The sequence below is a fragment of the Euprymna scolopes genome, chromosome 16 (assembly GCF_053919585.1).
Source record: "Euprymna scolopes isolate OS-2025 chromosome 16, ASM5391958v1, whole genome shotgun sequence".
Taxonomy (NCBI): domain Eukaryota; kingdom Metazoa; phylum Mollusca; class Cephalopoda; order Sepiida; family Sepiolidae; genus Euprymna; species Euprymna scolopes.
In genome coordinates, this window is record NC_136497.1 from 71,809,866 (window position 1) to 71,825,127 (window position 15,262).

A 15,262-nucleotide genomic window follows, 5' to 3' on the forward strand; every position below is an offset into this window, starting at 1 on the left:
TTATCGTTTTAAAATCTAATACCAAAATATCCATAACCCAAACTGTTGTGTCTGCACAAATAATTAACAAGAACGCGAAAATAAAGGTATACAATAATATATTAGGAAGAAAAGTTATATACATATTTACATGTCTTCAGATATACTTCATTTGGAGATATTCCGGCAGGTGGCGTGTTGCATGTCTTACTGGAGGCAGCATAAGCGTCTTGTCTATTTGACGGTCGTTGCCGGACTCTTCCGGTATTGGTGATTGATACCTTTATATATCTCACTCACCCGCCTATGTTAATTAGTAGGCGTCTCCACAACATAAACCGTATGCAAGAAAACATACGCGGGCCATTCGAAAAGTAATCCGTCCTATTCTTTTACTACAAAAAATTGAAGAGCTATGAAGACAGGAGTAGTACCATTAAAACAAGCGACCTTTTCTGCTCCAGGATTTATTTTCCTACATAGTCACCACAATTCTCAATGCACGTTTGCTAGCGATGGGGTAATGGCTGTGCCTGGGCGTCTGGAGCACGCTTTGTCACTAACACGTCTATCGCTATCTGAAATCTATAAATCCATCTCTTAACTGTGCCGGCCTCAACTACATCGGCTTCGAAAACGCCAAGAGTCACGGATGACTGTTGATCGGTTTAATTTTTTCTGCATGAATAAATTCAATTTCTTGTCCGTATTTGATGTACGTGCATGATCAGGGTTGCTTTCCTAGAGTATCACACTGTAAATATATACAACAGAGAGTTCAGTCATCATAACAGTGCCATTTTCACTCTCATCTGATCCATTCAGGTGAATTAAAAATAGACGTCCTTAGTTTTATAACGTTCTGGTAGTTCATAACATTGATCCATATTTGTACTTCCATGGTGTCCCTCGTCCCTTGGCCCGAAATAATTAACCCTTATCCTCAAATGGCTCATCGCCTTGATAGATGATAACATCCTATAGTAGATGGAATTAATAAAATAAAAAAGGTGTTTTTAACAAATACTTAATCCTGATGAGTTGATAGTAAAACACAGCTATTATTGCTTGTCACTGAGCGGAGAAATACGACAGATGAGATTTGGTGACAATCTCAATCAATATACGACCGGAATTCCGCTAATAAACGGGAAACTCTCATCAAACAAAGAATTGATCATAATGATCACTTGCACACCAAGAGCTTGTTTTCGGGTTACTCTCTTTGTTTCGGATATGCTTTAACTAAAATATCCACGTTTTCTCTTCAAAAGATCTTCAGAAATGTCTGCATTTAAAATCACGTTGCATATAAAGGTTTTGTCTTTGCTGGTTACTTCGGACCAAGGATCAATCGGAAGATTTGTCCTTGGCGGCATGTCTTCTGATGGCTGTACAGATTGATCCTCGTCGTGCACATCTTGTGGGAATCCCTGGAAAGAGGGGCTCTGGGCTGATGACGCATTTCTACTTCTACGTTTGTCTTCTGCGTCCTTTCTTCTGTTGATTTCGAAAGTCGCAGTTTCATTTTCACAACTAAACGTAAATGTAGATTCCATGAATAAAGCTTCTTTCTTAGAACTGCACGCCTGTGGAACTTTCTTCTGATTGCCTGCTTTCCAGCTGACTACAATCTGACTGTCTTCAAGTAAACAAGTTCTTGATGAACCGTCCCCTTAAATAATCCAATTTACAAAATTCCCACTTATGTTTACTACGCTATAATCACATTGACTAATGTAGACCCATTAACCCTTGGCCTTTAGTGGCCTCCGAGCCTTGATAAGTGGTGATTCCTGTGTAAGAAAAAGCCCTCCAACTGTCTATGTCTTTGGTCCTGCCTTCCCAGTCTGTCTGATATATCAACTGCGCGCAGCTGTCACTCAGCTGATTCTTGTAGTTATAACACAATTCTCCATAAAACAAGACAGTCTCGGGTCATCCATTCAAGACAGGTTTCCCGCCCAACAATGCTCTCTGGTCAGAAGCATGGCCTCGATGCTGGTGACATATGCTATCTCCAGGAATTCTTTGTTGGTGATGTAGTTCTGCCTCTTGATGCCCATGATCGAATGGAACCATCGTTGGTGGAAACGTTCCAGAAGAGGCACCTCTTTCCGGTATAGAACCCAGGTCTTCGATCAAAAAAAAAAAGAGAGTAGTGATCACTACTCCTTTGTAGAGTAAATCTTTGTTGCGAGTCGCAGTGAATGATTCTTCCACATACGTTCCTGAAGGTGGCCTTTGGTCGCCTTCAGAATGGTTGTGTGTACGGCATGTAAAATCGTCTGCATAACGTTTGAATAAAAAGATGGCCATGGGGCAATCAATAATATTTCTATAATGCTTTTTGATGTTCGTATAGAAATACCATTTAATGTTTAGTTCTGTTTCATCATGTTCGCACTAATAATGTATATAATCTATTCACTTTTGTCCGGTTAAAATTCGTTTTTTAAACATAAGTATATATGATGAGAACTTGGACACCTTCTTGAAGATTACTTTAATGCTTACTAGCAACCATCCTTGAGTGTATCGATCGCTCTGTGTAGTTTCTCAAATACCCTGATATGAAGATACTTCCTACTTGTAGGAAACACTGACAAAATATTCAGAAAACATACTGTGTTTTCTCGTCAACCCATCAGCACGCCTTCCTCTTTTGATAGAAGGCAGGTTTTGATTAACAAAATATTTTTAAAAAAAACGTCACAGACAATGAGAAACTAATATAGGAATAAAAATAAAAATAAATGTTGGCAGGCCGGTACCCAGGATAAAAGGGGTTCTTTTAGCCAAACAGGAAGGCGTAAACGATGGTGTAAACCTTCATATATTTTGAAGTTGCCCTCCGGACATGACAGAAGCTTTCCAGGGTTCGTAATCAGGGTATTAGGAAAATGGGCCTGGTCCCTTATCTTCATTATTTGTAGTTAAAAAAACAAACACAGAAAAAGAAAAGGCTTAAAAGTCTTGTCGTGGTCGCTTGCAGAAGAGTAGATACTACTGTTCTGCTGCCATTACACACAATTTTAAATTTGGCGCAAGACAGCATAGGAAATCTTTATTTTTGACTAGACCATTTTCATATTTTTATCGTTTTACCATGTTATTGGCAATAAAATTACATGCTTTGCTTGGATTTAACAAAAAAAATTTTTAATGAGTAGACAAGCAACATGAAGAAAGGAAAACACTCCTATTTTAATTTAATATAAAAAGAATTGTCTCCCTTTAAAAAAACATTGACCTTCGTGAAGAATGGTTTTCAGTCACATATTTTATCCTTTCAATCAATTGTTCATTTTTTTGGGAGGAGGGGGTAACACAATGTATAAAGTTTATCCTTGTGTTCAATTCCACGTGATTTTAATGAACATGACCATTTACCGAAAGAAAACATTTTTTAAAAGTAAAGTAAACACGTATCTATCATATATTCTATAGTTATTTAATTTTATCTAGTTTTTGTTTGTTTTTTTAAATGTTTTAAAATTGTTTATATCTGTCTTTAAATTGTATATAATATAGACTATTCGAAATATAATCAACGTTTCGGTCAACGTGACCTCCGATCTTCGTCAGGTTATTAGTCAAGAACCCGAGAATCTTGATTTAGAATTCGACATGAATATTCCCGAATTTGGTGACGCATCTGAAAAAGAAGAGGAACAATAAAAGTAAAAAAATGTGTCGCGCAAGGGATAAAGTGTTAAGTTATAATCCGTTATAAGCTTAATACCTCTACTCAGTCATGGATGACGAAACAAGAACAACCTACCGCCTTATAAATCATTCCGATCGAAAGGCAGTTTAGATTTTTGTTTTTAATATGATGCTCTCGCAGAAGTTCAGAGCTTACATCGTTGCGAGAATGACGTCCAAGATGAAAGCAGTATTTCGAATAACACAAATAATTCCCGTTATAAATCCTCATCTATTTATTCTGAAATTTGATGCCTTGAAAATGAGCTTAAATATTTACGTTGCCTTCGTAGACGTAACAACTCAACAGTCTCGTTTTTCATCCGATTAAATTTTAAGACCTGCTTTTTCACACGTATAGAATGAAACTAACACAAGTAAAAAACAAAAAAAAAAGAAAAGAAAATAATAATCAAATTCAATTCTTTTAAAAATTGTTACCTGGGTGTAATTACAGAAGGCACTCAACTCATTTACCAGGTGCGCTGAGAATATTGTTCAAATAACGCTGCTCGGCTCAATCAATTTAATTAAATAGCAAAAATAATTTAATTAATTAACCGATTTAATTAATTTAAGAAATTTCGCTTTTATTTTCAGATTTCAACTCCGTTGTGGCATATCGATCCCACTGTCAAAATAGCTTTTTCCTCCAGTCAATGGCAGTGGTGAAAATCGATCCCTTGAAGCTAAAATAGAGTTATCATTGCATTCGATCTGTTAAAGAAGTTTGTTTCTTTAATTTTTGAAAATGAACTGAAATTTAAATGAAACAATATTAGAGCTTGAAGCCACGAGAGAGTACACTAGTTGTAATTCATACACACGATGTGCAACTGCACCTGCATGAATATGAATGAATACATCCGAGATTATTATATTTAACTAGCAGGGCTATCCAATGTTGCCCGGTTATTATATAAAAAATAATACCAGGGTACTACCAATGATCCAATTGTTAAATATCCACAAAGCCTTGAATCAATTTAATATTGTGTCTTGCAAAGCCAACGTTAAGGTTATAGATGCCAAGAAGGAGAACTCTGACAATTGGTTCCATAAGAGTAGTTTCCCGATGAACAAACTCGTTGGAGGGTAAAACTAACACAAGGGCCGCAGAGCTAGCTGTCCCCTTTTTCATCGGCTGAGCATGGAAACGACAATTCGTCAATGCATATCTAAGCTTGTACGTCTACTACTGGGCTGTCAGGTTCCAAAAATGACTCAAATCTAATAGGTCTCACATTATCGCCCAAGTTCCAACCTCTGCCCTATCGCCGCAATGTGACATCAATGTACATCTGCTTGTTTTACAAGTACTTCAATGGAATGCGTTTTGATAAACTCGTAGTGCTGGCCCCACCTCGACTTGCATACTATTGACTCACCCGACAAGGAGCAAAATCCCACTCTTTCACTTTGAGGTTCCTAAATGCCAGAAAGATTTCTTGTCTAAGAGTTTCTTCCTTCTGCTTGAATTTAGAATTCCATCCCTGTATCCTGCTTCCCTGCTCGCACCCCTGAAAAAGTTTTAATGTAATATAAACATACATTATGCTGTCAACTACCTACACCCCCTGTTAAACACGAAACTAAATAGTAGTTGCTTACGTCCAACTAGTAATGTGCATTGTTTGGGGAGAAAAAGATTTAAAATACATATCCCGGTACACCAGAAACATATTGGGAATATTTATAGTATGTTTTTAATAGTACGAAAACGATACTCACGCACAATACACGTATTAGACATCAGAATCCAACTGAAATTCCCGCTCACAATTATAATAGTCCCAGTGTGGTTTACGAAATATAGTGTACCTAATGTACAAACACCAGCTATTTGGGGGAAACCCTTTTGGAATTCCGCGTATGAATTAATAAACATAAACAGACCATCCCAGCCAAATTCACACGGTACTTAGTATGAAACATTGCGCGGATGCGCGGATGTAAATATATGCAAAAGGACGTCACCGGGAAAGAACAAAAAACTATAAAAAAAAGAAAAAGAGAACGATCACTTGAGAGACGTGAAACACGAAACAACATAACGTTCGAGATCTTGTGAGAGGTGCGGAAAACATTCTATATTACGTGGGTGACGACACGGTTGCAGTAATGAGGAAGTAAATGTTGTGCCTACAAAGAAAAATTGAGTTAGAATTATTTCCTCTTCTTTATATTTGTCTCCTTTGCGACTGAAACTGCACACAACATGTGTTGGTTCCCTGACAACGGTACAAGTAGCCATGGATTGCAATATATAAAACCACACCATAACATCAGATTCATACTGTATATATCAGAAAAGACACCGGAACTGTACATAGAAAGAAGACGCAAATACAAAGTACAAATTTATAATTCAGGCCTCGATAATTATCTTTCATGTCATGATTGTCTAGAGATAGTCCACGTATAATGTAAACAGGTCTTTTTTAAGCGGGAATCAAAACCTTTACGAAAAACCGTCTAATTATATGGATGTCTCTCCTGATTATTCCAGATTGCCAGAGTCGTTTTAGATCAGGTATTAAATGGACAATATGAATAGGTCTTTGGCTTAAACACTTTATCTATTAAACAACGTAGAAATATTATTAAGCCTATTGTTCCCATCTAGATTGCGATTCTTTGCGTTTTGATCGCTATAACCTCCGACCTTCTTAAGGAGTATCTTCTTGAACTTAGAAATATTTCTGTCGGCCTCGGAAATCTGCACTACATTGAACTTCGAACTCAATCCTTCATTTAATCCACGTGGATAGCAGGCCTTAGCTTCGTCAGCAATGATTGGCTATATGCTTAATCAACTACGCTTTATCTACTATGCGGTGGATCCTTATGCACCTGTGGGCTTGTGGATAATGTACTTGGTAAAATTCAGATGTAAGTTACACTCTTCTGGAGGTGTAAGTTTCATTTTTTAATGCGAGCATCACTAAACATATAATTACGAAGTTTCGTGGTTAAATTTTAAATTCTAGCAAAACAACATAAAGAGACATATCTTCGATTTAAGAATTTATTGTTTGACAAAAGTAATATAAAGAAGAGGGTATTTTAATTTCCTTAATCCATAGATTTTCAACAATGGCTCATTTTGCTTCTTGTTAGTGTTTTAGCTTTGAATCTTTGATGATTAAAAAGACCCCCTGTAGTTCTAAACTCAAAATGGACACCTTGCGTGTAATCTTTAAAAGCATGCTCGAGCATGATTGACAAGAAGATGGCAAAGAACACAGGTGCCATAACACAACCCTGTTTCGTACCGGTTTTTACCTTGAATGACTCAGAGAACTTTCCGTCTGCTCTTACACGTGCCTCCATATTCTCGTGAAAGGATATTATTACATTTAACATTTTTTCAGGGATTCCAACTTTATTCAAAACCTTTCAAAGTGCGACTGTTGACAGAGTCAAACGCCTTTGTTAGGTCGATAAAAACGACAAACAAATCCTGATTTTTCTCCCGTGCCTTCTCTGCAACTCGGCGTAAACAGTAGATCATGTCGATGGTTCCCCTTCCAGATCTAAAACCACACTGCATCTCAGGATAAATTTTGTCTACTAGATAAATGATTATCCTGTTCAAAATGACCCTGGCTCGTACTTTCCCAGCCACAGAGAGCAGTGACATTCCACGGTAGTTATCACAATCAATGCGCTTCCCTTTATTCTTGAAGAGATGGATTATTGACGAGTTCCTGAAATCTTGAGGTACAGAACCGCCTTCCCAGATCATGATGAATAACTTTAAAAGTTTTTTCAAAAGTGTGTTCCCCCAACCTTGAATATTTCAGCCGGTATGCCATCATCACTTGTACACTTTCTCAGTAGCATTTGTTTTACAGCTGTGAGAACTTCAGAAAAATCAGGAATCACATCTAGTTCTGGTATTTGGATTCTTGCAGGCAAAAAAAATCAAAACATCATCGTCAACATCAGAACAATAATTTTAGCACTCCTTCAAAATGGTCCTTCCAGCGGTTAAGGATGTCATTCTTATCAGTCAACAAGGTTGTACCATCTGCCCCCATAACGGGTGAAGTACCACAAAAACTTCTTTCAGACCCTCATAAAATACCCTCGTATCTTTCCTATCAAAAGCAGCCTGGAGCTCAGAGGCTTTTGCAGACCACCAATGTTCTTTCAATGTTTCTTTTCCTCAATCGGCGCCGAACCCCCCCCCCCCTGACACTGAGATAAGCCGACCTCTTCGCTGCAGAATTCTTGTCTGATATCCAGGCCCTGTGCAAAGAGTGCATCCGGTCTAAAATACCCTGAATTTCAATGTCATTTTCGTCGAACCAATCCTGATGCTTCCTCTTGGAAAGTTCTAGTACTTCGCTTGAACATTCATAGATGGCATCCCGCAATTTCTTCTAGGACTCTTCAATATCATTTTTTATCACAATTTCATTTAACTTCGCATCTAACTTAGAAGATAATTCTTCTTTCTTTTCAGTGTTAAGTTCTTTCATATTCAATTGCTTTGGCATCTTAATTGTATGCCTTCTGTCGTAGTTTCAGTGATGTCTTGCATCGAATCAGGGCGTGATCCGGCAGCCAAGATGAGTTATGAAATGAGCGACTCAAAAGAATATATCTCCTGTTTTTTTCCGGGTTATAAAAAAGTCAATAAGATGTCAATGCTTGGACCTTGGGTGCATCCATGTGCTTTTACAACGATTTGGCTGCTGAAACATAGTATTTGTAATGAAGAGCCCATGTTCACAGAAAATGCCAACAAGTGAATTCCATTGTCATTTATTTCCCCCATACCATGAGCCCCAATCACATTTCCCCATGTCTCCCTGTCCAAGCCTACCCGGGCATTGAAATCTCCTATCAGTAAGATCTTGTCATGAAAGCTTACGTTTCTTACTATGTCACCAAGCTTGTTGTAGAAGTTTGTGGCTTCTACCTCTTCTGCATTTAGAGTTGGTGCATAGCAACTTACCAGTGTCAGTCCCGTTCCAGCTGTGAGTCCTATTCTAAGGGTCATTAAACGATCGTCACCGCCCCGAGGGAGAGCCTCCAGAGAGTCAGCAATATTTGATTTTATTGCAAAGCATACACCGGGACTATGCCTCTCCCCCTCTTTCCGACCTGATCAAAAGAACGTGTAACCTTCGCCAATTTCTTTCAATTCACCTGATCCCAAAAGATGTGTCTCAGACAAGGCAGCAATGTCAATGTTGTATTGTTTCAGGACTTTTGCAACTAGCGTCGTCTTCCTCTCGAAAGAATCATCACTATCAAACAATGTTCTTACATTCCACGTTCCAAAATTGAACGCATGGTTTGTATTTCGAATTGAGTTTCTGTTTCGACTGCACAATTGGATAGTCAACGGCAGCAAGATGACAAGCTTTTGTGTGAACAAGCGTTTTCTTATGGCTCCTTTTATCACCCCCTCCCTGTCTAGTGAAAGCAGTGCTACATCTAGAAAAGATCTGCTTTGCCACATAGTAGAGGACACGAACTGTGCAATTGTTCATAAATTTTTACACAAGAACGGCCATCACCTACTACGCCGCCAACTGTGCAGAGTATCGACTAAAGGCCTCCAGTGTTATCCTCCACCTGCCTCCACCACCAGTACCCCATCGCCAGTGGACTTCGCCTGATGGATGTTGTAAGAAAGCAGAGTGAGCAAACTCATGGCTACCCATACAATGATTTGATTTAAGTGGTAATGGCTTGTGTAGAACCATTCACACTTTTTGAAGCCGCCGATAACATCAGCTGATGCAAAATATGCCACGGAACTAATGAACAGCTGCATCTCAGGCTTTGTAATAGAGTTTTTCATCACTTAGGTAGACTGTCAACCAGACTTAAGAGCCACTACCTGCCCATGAAATGAGATATTGCGCGCCAGAGACCAACCTGGGATTTCAAACTCCGCGCTAATACACATATACATATACATAGTATACACTTACGCACAAACACTGATCCATACCATGCATATATAAATACAGACTTATATACACACGCATCCTTATATTAATACACATGTGCACTCAATTACATATATACATATCATAACGCAAACACGCATATTAGAGAAGGGAACTACTTATACAGCCGGGCGAGTATGCATGCGCGCGTACTCGAGTGTACAACTGCCCATATGCACTGCCGAACATCGTTATAATCAAGTGCAAGCATGCAAGTCACACCCGCATATGCATACCATCGTATACATACAGCAAATAAACATCTACATAAGTGTTATGTCTAAAAAGAGATAAAGGTGCGCACACTGATATATCTGACATATAAATATAGAGAGCGTGCACCTTCCATTAAAGATATACATACATCAACAAATGATCGGGTTTATCTAATGATTCTATTTTAGAGAGGGGGATATTCCCAATTGCCAACGCATTTATATGGTCCATGGAGATATAGACAGTTAGAGTGTACGAAATATGCTGTGTAACTCCGTTAAATGTTCCTGCTCACGCAAACACAGGCCCCCCACACACATACATACACACACACAGATATAGTTTTTTTAAGTTTATTTTTTAAATAAATTTGCTTTCAGTGTATACCGTTTTCGTTTAACGGGTCTAGATTGTTATTTTAAAATCAGTTACCGTTAATTTTGAGTTAAGCTCAATGTGTCTATTTAATAGGGACAAAGCATGTATAGTGCAAAGTTTTGTTGAAAATTCAAAGACTCGCATTTTCTTTTTTATAATCTTCGTAATGTGATGGAAAAAATCCAGGAAATAAACGAAGGTTATAAAAAAGAAAACGTGAGTCTTTGAATTTTCAACAAAATTTTGCACTATATATATATATATATATATATATATATATATATATATATATAAATATAAACATACATACATACGCGTATACACGCACACACACACTTGCATACATACATATACACACTACATCATATAATCATATGTATATACACTCAACACAAAACACACGCCTACAATCTCACACACACACATATATATATATACATATACACATCCGCATATATAAGGAAATGAAATTAACGGATACACTATCATGCACACATATATATGTATATATATATATATATATATATATATATATATATATACATATACATACACACGTATATACACATATACACACATATACACACATATACACATATATACACATATATATACAGGTGTACAGCCATACATATATAGACATGTACAAACATATACTTGCTCAAACATGCACATGTATAAGTACACATATAGAAATACGTAAATATTAACATAGCTACAGCGCATGCAACATCCACCACCTCGTTCAGGTATGGTGACTTAAGTAGTTTTTAGCTGGCTATACTTGCATTTTTTTTTCCTGTGCTTGCATAACGAAATAAGCTCATTTTTGGTGTTTATCGTGGCTTAAGGATATGTTATTATTGCTACTGATTCTGAAGTGCTAAGGTTGCAGAATTTGGATATAGGGGTGTATAAATTGGATATCTTCAATAAATCTCATTTTAGCGAGTACGGAATATTCCTATAGTGGAGGTCTTATTCAGCGTTGTTAGGGAGGTGCCTTTATTGCTATTTGGATTTTCATTATTAAAGGAGCTTATATGGTTGGAAATTCTCAGTTTAATTAAATTTGCCGTTGCGCCGATATACATGTGGGATTTTACATTTGCATTAATGGTGTTTAAGCTGTCGGAGTTTCTGTTATGGCTGTGGGATAAACTTGTAGAGGGGGATGGGATGATTAGGTTCGAATCGTTTTTAGGATGGGATTCCTGGGTAACTTGGGTGTTATTTATGGGGTTGGCATAGTGGGAGTCAGTGGAGCTGTTTAATGTTGTTGGTTCAGTGGTTAATGTGTTTTGAGTACCATTTGTGGGTGTTCTATAAGTTGCAATTGCTGTTGTAGTTGGGAGTTCAGTGTGCATGCAATCGTTTTTTAAGGGGCAAGATTCTTTTTTTCGGCAATTACAATTTTGTGTGGGTGGAATCTGCGGGGGATGGGCCTGGGTTTTTCTTATTTAAGAGTTGTTTGATGTTATCATGATTTGTGCTATGTTAGGCATAGTGGAGTAAGAGATTTTTATTGAATTTTTATTTAATATAGTGCTGTATCTATGGGGTTGTTGAAAAGATTGTTCCATTACTTAAAAAATGTCTTTGGTATATTAGTTTTTACGTTGGAGCTGTATGGTGGGTTGAACCATATGGATTTTTTTCGCCTTAATTTATTGCTATTCTTTTTATTTTGTTTGTAATTGGATTTAGTCTTAGACTTTGTGTGCTCTTGATTAGGATAATGCTTGTTCGAGGAGCTACAGATAGAGTAATTGCTTTTCTTTTGGGTCATGTTATGCGTAATTATTGATTTATTTTTGTTGTTTTCCAGTTTGTTACCTATGTATTCTATCTTACCCTGTATTTGTATGTTAGATTAAGAACCTGTATGCTCCGCAAATTTAAACCCTTCCCCATCTCTCTTTACCCTCTCTACTTCAGCCCACTGTCGTATTTCCCTCATCTAAAAGGTTTCCCTCACCCACTATAACCAAGAAAGCGAACTATCTTTCTACCGGAACTCACACCAGAAGCAAACCGTTCAACGCACCGTTCTGAATATCATATCCAGGATTATTTTTCTAATTTGCTACCTATACTATTGATTTTGAGGTCCATTGCATACTTAACTCAATGCTCAAATTCTGTTACTCACGGGAATAATTACAATGGAATGGTATATCCACCCAATATCGGATACACCGAGAAAGCATTTGAACTGTATCAACCAACACACACTCAACGCAACAACGAACAAGGAGCAATACGCTTTCGCTATATGGGAATATTACTTCCCATATAATTATCCACAACCACTCTAAAAACTATTTTCAATAATTGTGCTGAAAAGCAAAATTAGCGTCCATTCGCAGCTGAACATTTTGCTAAGCGCATTTCATTTCCTCTGATGATATGAGCCATTGTTGAAAATCCATGGAGTTAGGAAATTAAAATGACCCCTTCTATATATCCCTTTTGTCAAACAATCGAATATATGTCTCTATATATTGTTTTTTTTTTTTCAGAATTTAAAATTTAACCACGAAACTTATATATTGCTCTATTCTTAAATATTGAGCTTTTCCATTTTGGCTAGGATCACCTTGAAAGTATTACTTCAAATAATATCTACCAGGATTTTTCATCTGAATTCTATCAGGGTCTTAACTCACATTTTAAAACCTAATATTTGTTAGAAATACAACTGTAAAAAACTGAAATTTTGACAACTGGTAGTCTTTATAATCTATAATAACATAATAAGATTTGAATCATTTGCAAAGGATAGCAAAAGAATTATAACAATTATTTATTTATTTTCAAAATATGAACGGTGTCCGATTACAAACTCGTGTAAACGCGTAGATCTATAAAAAAATTGTTCAAGATCATGTTGTGACAGTCATACAGAATTCAGGTTTCGATAGGGCTACCTATATACAAGATAATGCCCCATGTCATAAGGCAAAGGTGGTAATGAGTTACCTTAGCGAGCAAGATTTTGACATTATGGATTGGCCACCGCAAAGTCCTGACTAAAATCCAATAGAAAATCTTTGGAAGACATTAGGAGTGAAAGTTATGGAAAGAAATTCCACTAACACGAATGATTTGTGGGTGAAGCTTCAAGAAGAATGGTCTAAAATTAGTATCCAGGATTGTCAAGAACTGATTCGTTCTCGTAGTCGATGTACAGCTGTCATTGAAAGCAAGGGCTCAGTTACTAAATATTGATTGTACATGTATTTTTATTGTTTTTTTGCTGTTTACATGGTTTTTCTCAATTTTGTCCCTTAGTTTTGGACGTTCCTATTTGGAAAATAAATAAATTTGCAAATGATTCAAATTTTAGTGTACTATTATGGATGATTACGACCACCAGTTTTACAAAATTTCAGCTGTTCAGAGTTGTTATTTCTAAAAAATATTAGGTTTAAAATTTTGTCCCTTAGTTTTGGACGCTACTGTGTGTATATATATATATATAGAGAGAGAGAGAGAGTTTATTTTCAGAGGTAAAGTAACCAGTGAAGTATAACGAGGTGTATACAAAAGTGCTCAATACGGAAGTAGAGCAAGGTATATTTTCATTTATTTTTACACAGACAGTAATGTATCGCTATACAGTCGTGAACATATTTCGATTAGCTAGATTTTACTTGAGACCTCATCAGGCGATCTTGCTTGTATGAAACCAAACTTTTCGATGAAGAACTTGGGTTAACTTCCGGTAAACCACCACCATGTCTACTTTACTCCCACCACACTTTTTAGTCTTGTTTTACACACAATTAATTCCAACCCTCGTTTCTATTTATAAATGGCTTTTACAAGAGGTTGACCCGAGATCTTAATTTCAAAGTTTGCTTTCACATAAACTAAACCGCCTGATGAGGTCTAAAGTTACTAAAAACTAGTTGATTGAAACATGTTCAAGACTGTGTCGCAATACTTTGCTTCTCTTTAAAAAACATTTATATATATATATATATTATATATATATGTGTGTGTGTGTGTATGTGTGTGTGTGTGTGTGTGTGTGTGTGTGTGTCTGTCAGAACATTGTTAATTCATAACCACTCAGCATCAGCCGTTTAGCGCAATGGTGAGAAGCCTTGACTGTCATTTGGGCGGTCGGGTTTCGATCCTGACTTGAGGCAGTTGCCTGTCAAGCCGCACTGATGAGCTGTGAAACAAGGAAACAGTGCTGTATATGGATGACTATATATATTTTTTTTTTTCGGGGTCAACAGACAACTAGCACCGTGTGTGTTTATGTGTATGTTGGGGTGGAGAGGGCTCCCTAAAGCCGTGGTGAAGGCAATCTTTCTAGGAGAAGCAATCTCTGATTTAAAAAAAAAACATAAAGCGGGAGGCCAGTACCCGCATTAAGCTGGTCTGCAGTTTAACTTGTTGCTGGCTATCTTGCTCTTGCTTGTTGCTGGATCTCAACATTTTGAACCGAGAGAGAGACTTAGCTGTCGTACAAAGCTAAGACTATGTAACATCATCTGTGTATAGATACTCCCTCCGGCATTTGTCTATTAAAATGATCATGTGGTGATGGAAAAGTTGTGACGTGTGGAGGCTTGAAATGCTGGAAGCATGTAATAATTGATCTCAATGACCGTCTTCAGTGCCATGCCTGCTTGAGCGTGTAAATTCACCGGTAGTCATTTTTGGGCTCATGGACTTTAAGTGTCTGAGGGAGTGGCACTCGTCTGGCAAGACGTTGCAATCATCGTATATATATATATATATATATATATACATATATATATATATATATATATATATATAAATGAAAGACCATTTACTTTAAATACAATGTAGCTAGTTTTACAGTGTTTCATCTATTAAATGAAAGTAGTTCTTACTGTGTATCTATACTTTTAAAACGTACCATTTATATGCAATTCTTAATATCTTTTAAAGCAAACGGTGATGTTGATTCCTTTGGAGTTATCAGGAACAGAATAAGTATTTTTCAAATAAGAAAATAATGTCCTTAC